Below are 12,267 nucleotides of genomic sequence, written 5' to 3' on the forward strand. Positions count from 1 at the left end.
GTCATGTATAGTGAAAAGACTGAAAAGACTGAATGAAACAGATGACCGTCGATATAAAATCAAAAACTGGAAAAGAAGGAGAAGGTGATAAGTTCAGAATCAGTACTTAAGTTCAAATCAATCTTTAAGTGGTGAGCATGGCTAGCAGGATGAAAAGATAGTATGATTATGGGAAGTAAGTTGATTTTCACCAAGCACATTGAAGAATATGATATCTAGACTAATACTTTGATTCAATTGATAAAGAATCTATTTGATAAATCACTTATATGATTCAACTCTAGGTTTTCAAAATCTCATTTTCGTACCTTAATTCTACTCATTCATACTTGAGTGCATAAAAGATTGTTTTCCTAATGAGGTTTTGGACATTGAGCATTGAGGTTTATTTCACGCATACTTTGCTCGGGACTAGCTAAATGCTGGTTGGGGATTGTGTTGAGGGTCAAATATTGCATATTATCCCCCATTTATATCTTGGTTTTATGAATATGATACTGCTTAATATTATATTTTATACATGTTTGTGTTGTAAGGTGAATCTGAGAGCTTGGATTGAAAAGAATGTTAAAAGCATGACTTTTGTACTAAAAAATCACCAAGGCAAAGGAGGCAACTTAGGAGACCAAGAACGGAGAATTTTCATGCCTAATATTTAAGGAAACCAAGTAGAAAGGATGGATAAAAGATTGGTAAATGCACAAGTTAAACAACAGAAAAATAAGATATTTCGGTGCCACATAAGCCAACTTCGGTGCCACCGAAAGTGCACAAAACAGTTCAGTAAGAAAACAACTTAATTTGGTGCTACCTAACCTTAATTCGTGCCACCAAAGCCAATTTCGATGCTACCTAAGCCAATTTCGGTGCCACCTAAGTTCTCTGCACAATACAATTTGAGATGTGATACATTTCAGATACAATTTCGGTGCCACTGAAATCGCGCAGAATTGTAACACAGGGCTAACACGGTTTGTCGAAAATCCAAGTCAGTGAGTACGAGGGGGATTCAAAACTATAAATAAGAGTCCTAAAGATGTTCCTAGGCATCTTATAGGCTTCAATGAGTGGAGCAAAAGGGTGGAGCTATCGTCTAAGAGCTTTCTTCTTCATTCTTTAGTTTATTTTATGCTTTATTTGAGAGACTTTAGTTCAATCATGTCTATGGTTGGCTAAACCTCTTAGTTAGGGCTAAGAGGTGAAGCTTATAGCGTGATTGAGATGTTTACTTTTATTTGATTCATGTTTATCTTCAAACTTCATTGAATTCTAGTTGATTCTAAGGAATATTTTCAATTTTTAATGGTTTGTTGTGACTCAAATTACAATAGATCTGTAATAGCTTTAAATATCTTCTTTTTTATTTGAGATTATGGATTTTGTAAATCCTGTTGTTTGCCATCGTCCCATGGGCATGGACAGGTGATGGAATCCCTTCCAATTCACCACAATTCTCCTTCATTGAGGCTAGATAAATGAGAGGTTCGGAGATTTGACTGTCTCTTCTTTCACCTAGATAGGAGAGGACTCTGATTCTTGTTAGATCTCTTGAATTAAGTAAGGTAGCATCTTAATTACTACAAGTGGATCCTTAGCACCATAGTTCTCACTTTTAATTGATACTTTACTAATTACTCAAAATTACTCATTTAAATTCAGATTTATGCTTTAGTTGTTTATCAAGTTCTAGTTTTAATTAAATTCAGAAGACACATAAGTTCAGTCCCTGTGGATTTGACCTCGGTCTCACCGAGATTATTACTGCATTGTGACCCTACACTTGGGGCTATAAACAATCATAATATTTTTGTGCAAACTATGCTTTTAGGAATTTTATCTCTAAGACCCCACATGGAATTTACTATGTTATTTAATTTCGTATAAAAGTTCATAAAAGACCCATTTTCTTCGATAAAATCTCCTCGAATTTAGTTATAAGGATTTGAATTTTAGATTTTTTGACTATAGTAGTTCCTTCATGTGTCATTTTGAGAATGTCTCATGCTTGTTTAGCTGTATCGTAAGAAATGATTCTTTTGAATTCATCTAGCTATAGAGCGCAAGTTATTGCATTTAAGGGTTTTGCATTTGCATTGCTTTTACTTTTTTGAACTGTGGTCCAAAAAATAAATGATATTTCTTTCATTGATATGGTTCCATCATCGACTACTACTTACATCATAAGAGGGATCCATTTAAATACAGTGACTTGCCACACACTTTCATCTAAGGATTTGAGGAAAATCCTCATCCTGGCTTTCCAGTATGAATAATTAGAGCCATCAAAGGGAGGTGGCTTAATAATGAATAAGCTTTTGAAATTTGACATAATAAAGCTTTGGATGTAGCTCAAGGAGGTAAATCCAAAAAAAAAAGAGCAACCCGCTCTGATACCACTTGAAAAGGAAAGCTTACGATGTCTTAGAGGGGGGGTGAATAGGACAATGCCAAATAATCCAAACAAGTGTTGAATATGTAAATAAAACAAAGATCTTAATTGTTAGAGTACTGAAACTTTGATTTCAAATAATTCGTAAGACAACCTTCACCTAAAGTTTTATGCAAGACAATATTATTTCATGAATTTCTTTAAAATCAAAACTTCCAACTTGCAAGAGTAAATTAAAGAATTACAACATTCACCACATAACTGAAATTCAATACATCTAATCCACCAAAAATAAAAATAAGGCATTCACCACATGATAAAAGGAATTATAATGGTTCGGTGCTTTCAAAATAGCCACACCTACTCCACTCCCAAAATTACTTTCCTCATAATTTTAGCTTTTACTACGAAAAGGTTTTCACAGAGTTACCTTAATAACTTGATACAATTCCTTATGATTTTCACGGGCTATCACAATAAAAACCCAAACTAAGATTTTACCAGGCTATCTCAGACAAAACCTTAACTGAGATTTTCACAGGAGATCTCAGAAAAATCTAAAAAGAGTTAAAGAAGGTATATTTATCTTCACCGTAGAAGATGTAACAGAAGGACCTTTCTTAAATGTAGATTGTGCTGTGTTCAGTTAGATAAAAAGGATCTAAGGTTCTATTAATTTTAGTTTTGTCAAACCCAAAAGCTACTTAATTCAATTATCTTAGATCTCAAAGAGGAGTATAGTCTACTCTCTTAGATTAAACTTAAAAGATCAGAGACTAAAGGGAATTGAAAAATCTATTTAAATAAATTATAAATACCATCCAATAGTTTGTTAATAACTTAAGCTTTTTTCTCTCTTACAGAAGAATTCTGATAATTAACTTGTGTAAATCAGAATGAGAGAAGGACTTACTTTATAGCCAAAGAAGTTAGAACTTCAGCTAGCCCAAGATAGGCTTCAACTAGCTTAAGTTAAGCGGATTCTATTCAACGGATTTCTGATTGCATGGGATAAGAACTATCTAAAATTCGGCTGGCCTGAGGTAAACTTTAGCTAGCCAAACAGCATAATTTGAGTAGTCGAATTTGACCTTCGGCTGGCAGAATTTCTTCGAATTCCAAAAGTTGAAGTTTCTGGAATTTGACCTGAACTTTCTCGGGCTGGCCGAATTTCAAGCTTGGGCTAGCCGAACTAAAACTCAGGTTAGCTGAATTTACAAAAAAGGTTGTTATTCGCTTCGGACTTGAAGTTGGGCTGGTCGAGAAAGCTAAGACTGGCCGAACCAAAAGTTAAACTGGCCAAATTATAGGAAAAAACAAGTGAAAAACCCACGATTAAACAAATTTTGAAAATACCTAGTCTTAAGTTCTTTCTAGGGTTTTATACTACCTGACATATATCAAATATTTGATTCTTTTTGGCTTGAATTTAGTCTTGGACTTCATCTTGAATTTGAGCTCGAACTTTGTCTCGAACTTCATCTTAAATATCAGCCAATATTGAGCTTGATCTTTTCTTGAACATAGAATGAACTTGAGCTTGATCTTCTCTTAAACAAAAACTGAACTTTGAAGTGGTTTTGTCTTACGAAAATTGACAACCTAAGTGTGTTCAACATCCTAGCACTTACAAGGTTCCTAGGGTCTTTCTATAGGGTTTTGAGGCCTTTTGAGTTTTTGAGGGTTAGCGCCACGACACACCTATCTTACATTTCTTTGCACTTTGATTTGTTCAAGTCTTCAAGTCTTCTTTTTTCGCGGGGCACATTTGGATTTAACATATGTAATTGACAAACTTATACACTTACATTCCTATATCCAAATTATCGGGCAAACTGGATCTTACCTTCTTATCCAGTTCTCCTATCGCCTTTGTCTTAATCAATGGATAGCTTGGGATTATCCGATGAAAATCTATCCCCCAACTAAGGTTCAGACCCAAACTAGCCTGGCTTGGACAAGAATTTGATCTCTTGATGTTTAGAAGCTTCTCAACCACCACTTTTCTCCGAATGTCTTTAGAAAAATCTCTTTCATTTTGAAAGGATTGTAAGAGATGACCTTGCTGAGGATACCATCTCCAAATCTGTGATGGATTTGTTCCTCGGTGGGTCTTTTATAAGCATGCCCGATACATTTCCTCATAATTAGGTAAGTTGATTGTGGCCATGTGGCATGTGAAATTTCACCCTTTCAAATGTACATGTAAGAGTTTGTGCATTGCATTACTAGTGGAATAAATAACGTTGAAGAAGAATCGACCAAAGATCTCTTCTGGTGTGAGTAAAGCTTTAATATGCGTTAATGGCATCACTTAAGTAGTTTCTTATTGGGCCAAGTCAGGGCGCGAAAATGGGTGTAAACACATGGGAGCCATAAATTTGGCTGACCCAAGAATCACGTTGGTCCACTCGTCAATCGGACTAGATGTATACATTGAATATAGACCTTGGTCTTTGTTCAAATGATCCCCTTTTCTCAATTTGCGTGGTTGATTTTTGGGTTTGGTCATGTTCATGGAGGGCCCTACTAGATGAACGGTCCAATTTTCAGATTTGCCCGGTTGAAAGTGGGCCTGAGCAACCTCTCAATCACACAATTGTTAGTACCAATATAACTTCTATTACTGAAGTTTTGCATCCCGGAACGCATCTTTACACTCCTGGGCAGGACCGTAGCCCGAGTCACAACTGGAATAGGCTCGGCCAGACCTAGACTCGGACCATTTCTACCATAAAAAGAACGTGTGGCTAGGATCTTACTTTCCTGGAGACTTTTGGGGTCTGGTCCATCCAATGTGGAGCCCGCAAAATTTGAACGGCCTAGATCACTGGATGGCAAGCATGGCATGCATAAGCTGATTCGAAGGTGAGGGAATTCCGATTTCTCAGATTGCACGTTGAACTGAACTCTTAAGATTCTTTAATTTGACCGGTTTAAACAAATAAAATACCGGTTGCGGGACCCGTTTAAATAAATAAAATACGAAATGTGGGCCGCATCAGTATGGAAGTCAACATTTTCCGGATATTCTTAATCTCATGATTTCGGCCGTTGAAAATTTGGCCTGCTGATGGTTTTCTTTCTGGCGGTCCATTTTATGGTAACTAAAAATACGATCTGGATAGACCAATCACTATGATTTAACGGCCATAATCTATCCACACTGGGTCCTATGATCCAGATCATGGGATTGCCATGCATGTGTGCCACGTGTATAGTGCATGCGTTGCATCACATGAGTGTGGTCAACGTGTAAAAGAATATTACATCATTGATAGGAAATGTGAGGAGAAAGCTCTCCCCATCCATCAGCTTTAAGGGGAAATCAGCTCTGAAAAGGGTGGTGAAAGTGGCTTTTTTTCTTTGTGGGGTTAGGTTCAAGCTGTTGAATGGAGTAGGAATAGGGACGACTTCTCATAACCCCTCGTGGAAATCATAAATGTCTGTAGCCAAAATAATGGGACGGAAACTTTTCTATTAATGGCTAAGATTGAATCCCATGCCTCAATGCTTATAGACATGGATTCATCACCACATTTACAGACCTTTTAAAAGTTGATCGTGAAATGAAAGTAGTTTGGGAATGATATCTACATCCTATCTTCCAGTATGCAGGATTAGTTCGGGAAGTGATATTTACATCCTATTTTCTTGTATGCATGCACCCCTTTCCAGCTTTCGGTACGTACTAAAGTAACGAGATTGGGGAGTGACCTTTATATGGATAAGATCCACCCGTCCATCAGGTTGGCCACCCTGTGTTTGGATTGGGGCACGAAATTCAGACTTATTCAACTCTCAGTGGACCACACCATGGGAAATAGATAGATGATAAGTCTCAACATTGAAATCATCTAAAATGTCTGGCGCTATTGTGGTGTGCATATGTCATCCAATTTACTCATTTGATGACCCACCGGGATGAATGGATTCCTTGAAAATCAGGACATTTCATGACTTACGTGGGCTATACCATATGACTCTGGTGTTTGATTTTTTAATTCCTTCATAAATACCAGTGAATAGATGTAAATACCTCATCGTTATTATTTACTATTCATTTGGAAAGCCAGAGGAATTTCCGCATAGAAACTCAGTTTAGAAATTATTGATTTAAATATGCATGGTCTATGGTGATGTATGTGACATATCCATCCCATCCATCCATTTTATATGAACATTTTAGGGCATGAGTCCAAAAATGAGGCAGATCCAAAGCTCAATCGTTCACACCATAGGAAATCGTGACTGTAAAAGGTTTTTAAGGGTAGTTGTTCAACCCATTGTTTTTTGTGGCATGGTCCACTATAGCTTTGGATCAAGTCAATTTTGAGTTCATGCCCTAAAATCAACCTGCAAAATGGATGGATGGCATGGATACGCCACATATATCACAGTGGACCCCACATAAAATTCACACCCCCTTGGTTTTAGTATAAAAAAGTAAGCGGTTATTGTAGAAAGTGAGGAACTATATATATTGGTAATTAATCACTAACCACTTGCATACATTTGGATGGGGAAATTTAAAAACAAAAAAATGTTTCCTATGGTGTCTCCCTCCTAAGTTTCGAAGTGAACTGATTTCTAGGATGTAGAATGAAAACGTGGCAATATACATGATGAACGAGTTGATCTGATGCATGCTCGTCTAACATAGCGCTGAGACGGCACAAATCTGGCAGTCCGTCTGCGTGCTTACGCAAGTCAGGCTAGGGCAGTCTCTAAAATGGTAGGGTGGATTCCGTGTATAGGCAACTTTCTAGGGCATCAAATGCATTTTCTCATGAGTGGGTGCTAGCAACAGTTGTTAAAAGCATACTAATGGTGAAGATGAACCGAAGATAATGACCAACCAGCTTGAGAAGAAAGCACACTAGGGTCTGCGCTTTCGGCTGTAGATTTAGTGAAAAATGTCAATGGGTGGCATCCAAATGCGACCTAATTAGTTTAGTTTTTTTTTTTTTTAATATATATATTTATATATAAAAAAAAGGTTTGGCTCTATATGATCTCTCTTTTAAGTTATTCGACGGGGGGTTCCTTTTCACTTCCACCGTAGAAGGAAGAGAGATTGTTTTGGCTCCGTATGACATCTCATTTTAGGATAGTGCAGAGAAGATGGATGGAGAAATATGAAAGTGTAGTTTTGGTTCTTCTTTAGTAGATTCTTGGTAGAATTTTATACGCTTAAAATTTCCCTTGTGATATTAGGGTTCCAAGCCCATTTTATTCTCCTTTTTTATTCTAGAAAGAAAGAAGAAGGAAGAATTGAATCTCTTTTGTTTTCTTTTGTTATGTTTTCTTTCATAGTGTACATTTGGCCTTTCACTCCGTAGTTAACTGCAAATACTCTTCCGTGAGGTGATGCTTTTAATGTTTTTATTTTACGCATAGTTATAGAGTGAGATGATGTATTGTTTAGTTTTTCTTAGTCGGATGAAGATGAGAAAAAGTTGAGTAAGTGTCATTTGGCAACATGGATTTTGGGTAGTTGGGAATTGAAATTTAAAATGCTCAAATCTAAATCATGCTTTGTTGTTGATATCTTAAATCTGAAAAAAGGGTGTCTGTCTATGCCATTGAAGTGCCATCGAGCAGCTGTCAATGCTATTGAAGTCCCATCGAGAAATTTTGAAAAATTCATATTTTGTTGCTGGAACGTTTTGATGTTTCTACTCGATGTCATCAAAAGTGTTCGATGCCATCGCCAAATTGTCAATGCCATTAAAGGTGCCATCAAGCGTGTGGGCAAAATTACGTAAGTGTAGGATTTGTTTCCAATTTCGATTGTGGTTTTAATAAAAGCTATATATATGGGTGTAATTGGGATTTTGGTTGCAAGAGAGTTGTTCTAGGTTTTCTAAATTTGTTCTTAAGGGTTTCAAGGGTATAGCTTGGCTTGTGAGGAAGATTCGAGGCTTGTTCGAATTGGTAATATATATCTCTTGTTATTTTTTGTTTTCGTAGTGCATCATTGTCACTTGGTGCCATTGTTTTCTTCCCACGAAGGGTTTTTCCACATAAAATTTGGTTTGTTTGTATTTGAACTTGGTTGCATGATTGGAGTACTTTACTTGATGCATCTATGTGTGTCTATGTGGTTCCCCAATAACTGGTATCAAAGCTTATCATTGGGAAGCAAATTAAATATGAAAGCATGTATTAATTGTTTATAATCCAAAGTTCAATGTTGAGAAATATTTCAGGAAAAAAATTGGAACTATGGAAGGTTAACATGACCTGTCTCCTAGTTCAGCAAGGATTAGATGATGCACTCCTTAAGAAGCGACAGGAATCTATGAAAAATGATAATTGAAACAAGATGGATAAGAAAGCGATAACCTCTATCCAATTGTGCTCAATAGATGATTTCCTCTATAATGTTATGAGAGAGAAAATTGCAGCAAGTACATGGGCGAAATTAGATGATATTTATGTAAAGAAATCTCTTGAGAATCGCCTGTACTTAAAGCTTCAGTTGTTCAATATGAAGATGGAAGGTGGGGCTGATGTTGAGGCTCACATTAGTAATTTTAACAAGATAATTTGTAAATTGTTGGATGTGGAGGAAACGATGAAAGATGAGGATCAAGTATGCATCCTATTGAACTCTCCCGACTTCGTATAAGTCATTTAAGGACTTGTTGTGCATCAATAGATCGACCATTAACGTCGATATCGTTATCTCAGCCCTTCATGCAAAAGTGATGAGAAAGGAAAGCGGTGACATGGGTGCCTCTACTGATGCATTGTTTATGAGAGGACAAAATTCTAACCTGGACAATGAGTCTTCTTAATTGAAGTCCAAATCCAAGGGCATGGGCAAATGAAAGTTAAAGTGTTGGAATTATAGGATGTCTGAGCAAATAAAGAAGGATTGTTAGAATCTTAAGGCAAGAAAAGAGAATTTAGACGCTTCTTCCCGGGAAGCCAACACTGTAGAGTTTTATGAATGTACAAGTGGTTATGATGTATTGTCAGTGTCCATGGTCGGACACTTATATGATGATCATAAGTATTAGTGTCCATGGTCTGGGCATCGTATCACATGACTCCTCATCGAAAGTTTTGACCACTATTTAATTCTAACTTTAAAAAGTTTTGATTTAAGTATATGCAAGTATTGCATATATGATAAACATTCAAGTTTATCTTTTAAATATGAAAAATATGTATGTAAGGGTGTTCTTGATTATGTGCATTCTGATATATGGGGGTCGTCGTCCGTGATTTCCGGTAGAGGGTCATCATGGTTCGTCACATTTATTGACGATTATTCCAAGAAGGTATGGGTTTATTTTATAATAAATAAAGCTGATGTTTTCACCAACTTCAACTAGTGGAAGGAAATTATGTAAAAATAGTAAGGGTGAAAAGTAAAGGTACTAAGGACAGATAACGATGGAAAATTTACTTTTCGAGAATTCAATCAATACTATAAGGATGAAGGGATCGTGAGGCACAACACAATGCACTACACACCTAAGCATAATGGTGTGGCTGAGCGGATGAATCGAACTCTCTTGTAGAGGGCCCTATGCATGATCATCAATGTTAGGTTGCGAAAGGAATTGTGAACTAAGGCTGTTAACATAGTTTATTACTTGGTAAATTGGTCCCCTTTTACAACCATCGAATGTAAAATTCTAGAGGAAGTGTGGAGTGGTCAGTAGGTAGATTACTCGGGACTGCATGTATTTGGTTGTGATGCTTACTATCATATATCATTAGTTGAGAGAGATAAGCTAGCCCAAAGAGCTAAGAAATACATCTTTTTCGGCTATGTTGGTGGTGTGAAGGGATACAGGGTGTATGACCGGGTAAAAAAAATCATCATTAGCTGTAATGTCAATTTCGATGAAGGATCCTTGTTCTATAAGAATGAGCATGAGATACCGAAAAAGTTGATGGTGGACATTCAATTAGACTGAGATGAGACAGGTTGGGATAGAGATACAGATAGAGGTACATGAGTAGGTGGAGCAGCGACCTATGAGAAGGAATTCACAACGAGATCGTAGGTTACCAGCGAGATACATGGATGACTCGAATGTCGCGTATGCCTCATTATAAATGATTGGGATCCATCTACTCTTCAGGAGGCTCTTGATGAGACGGATGCTGAAAACTGAAAAGCCGCAATAGATGATGAGATAGATTCCTTATACAAGAACAAGACGTGGGAGCTAGTGATGCTTCCCGTCAGCCAAAAAGTGATCGGGTGCAAGTGGATTTTTAAGAAGAAATGGGATAGGTATAAGGTAAGGTTGGTAGTAAAGGAATATGCTTAGAGAAAAGGTGTCGACTTCACTAAGATATTCACACCTGTGGTGAAATAAGTATCTATCAGATTCGTGTTGGCGCTAGTTGCCTAATACGATTTCGAGCTAGAGTAAATGGATGTGAAGATTGCCTTCCTGCATGTGGAATTGGAAGAGTAGATCTACATGAAGCAACCATAAGGCTTCAAAGTAAAAGGGGTAAAGAACAAGGTTTGCAGGATGAAAATGACATTGTACTATCTGGAACAGTCACTTAAGCAGTGGTATAAAAAGTTTGATTCTTTCATAGTGAGTTAGAGGGTTACTATGAGTGAATATGATCATTGTGTCTATTACATGATATTGAGTGATGAAAAGTTCTTTATCCTAGTGTTGTATGTTAATAACATACTGATTGACAGTCATAGTATGTCTAAGATTGATTTATTAAAGACTCAGCTATCAGGGACATTCGAGATGAAAGATCTAGGGGGTGCAAAGAGGGTTATCAACATTGATATACATAGAGATAGGAAGAGGAGCATGCTATGGTTATCTCACGTTGAATACCTTGAGAAGGTATGTATGAGATGGGGAAGCCAAAGCCGGTCAGCATTCCCCACGCAGCTCACTTAGAGATATCTCCATAATAGTATCTTAAAATAGATGAAGAAAAGTAGGATATGACTCATGTGCCTTATTCGAGCATGGTTGACAGCTTGATTTATCCCATGGTCTGTACTAGACCGAATATTTCACATATGGTAGGTGGTGTTAGCAGACACATGTCTAACCTCAGTAAGCAACATTGGGAAGTAGTGAAATAGTTACTTCGATACATTCAAAGTACGTAGGACTGCGTCTTATCATTTGAGAAATCAAGGGACAAGCTAATTGAATATGTGGATTCTGATTACGCGAGCAGTGTGGATAATAGAAGCTCAAGTTCCGATTACTCATTTGTGTTAGCAGGTGGAGCAATCGGTTGTATGTCAAAGCTTCAACCTATGGTAGCTCTTTTTACAACCGAAGCTGAGTCTATGGTGGTGACATAAGCATTCAAGGAAAGTGTTTAGTTGATGTAAATGATAAATCAGTTAAGGCTTCAGCAGGAGGCTGTGCCGGTTAACTGTGACAATGAAAGCACGATCAATTTAGCTAAAAAAATTTGTTTATCACTCACGTACTAAAAATATTGATGTGTGTCATCATTTTATCTTACAGGTACTTGAGGAAGGATGCGTAACTCTAGAGAAGACTCACACTAGTGTGAATCCAAATGACATGCTTACTAAAGTGCTTCCTATAAAGAAGTTCAAGTTCTGTGCAACTTCTCTAGGCTTAGCGAAGGCGTAAATGGAAGATGAAGTATGCACGATAAGAGATGTTGGAGCTATGATGCAAGGTGAAATTAGAAATGAGGATAAGGAGCTATGAAGAGTGAAGATTGAAGATATGGTGAAGGTTGTTATTGATATCTTAAATTTGAAAAAAAAAAGGTATCTATCTATGCCATTGAAGGTCCCATTGAAGTGTCATCGAGTAGTTGTCAATGCAACCTAAGTCCAATCGAGAAATTTGAAAAATCCATGTTTTGTTGTTGGAACATTT

The sequence above is a fragment of the Magnolia sinica genome, chromosome 19, assembly GCF_029962835.1.
Source record: "Magnolia sinica isolate HGM2019 chromosome 19, MsV1, whole genome shotgun sequence".
Taxonomy (NCBI): Eukaryota; Viridiplantae; Streptophyta; class Magnoliopsida; order Magnoliales; family Magnoliaceae; genus Magnolia; species Magnolia sinica.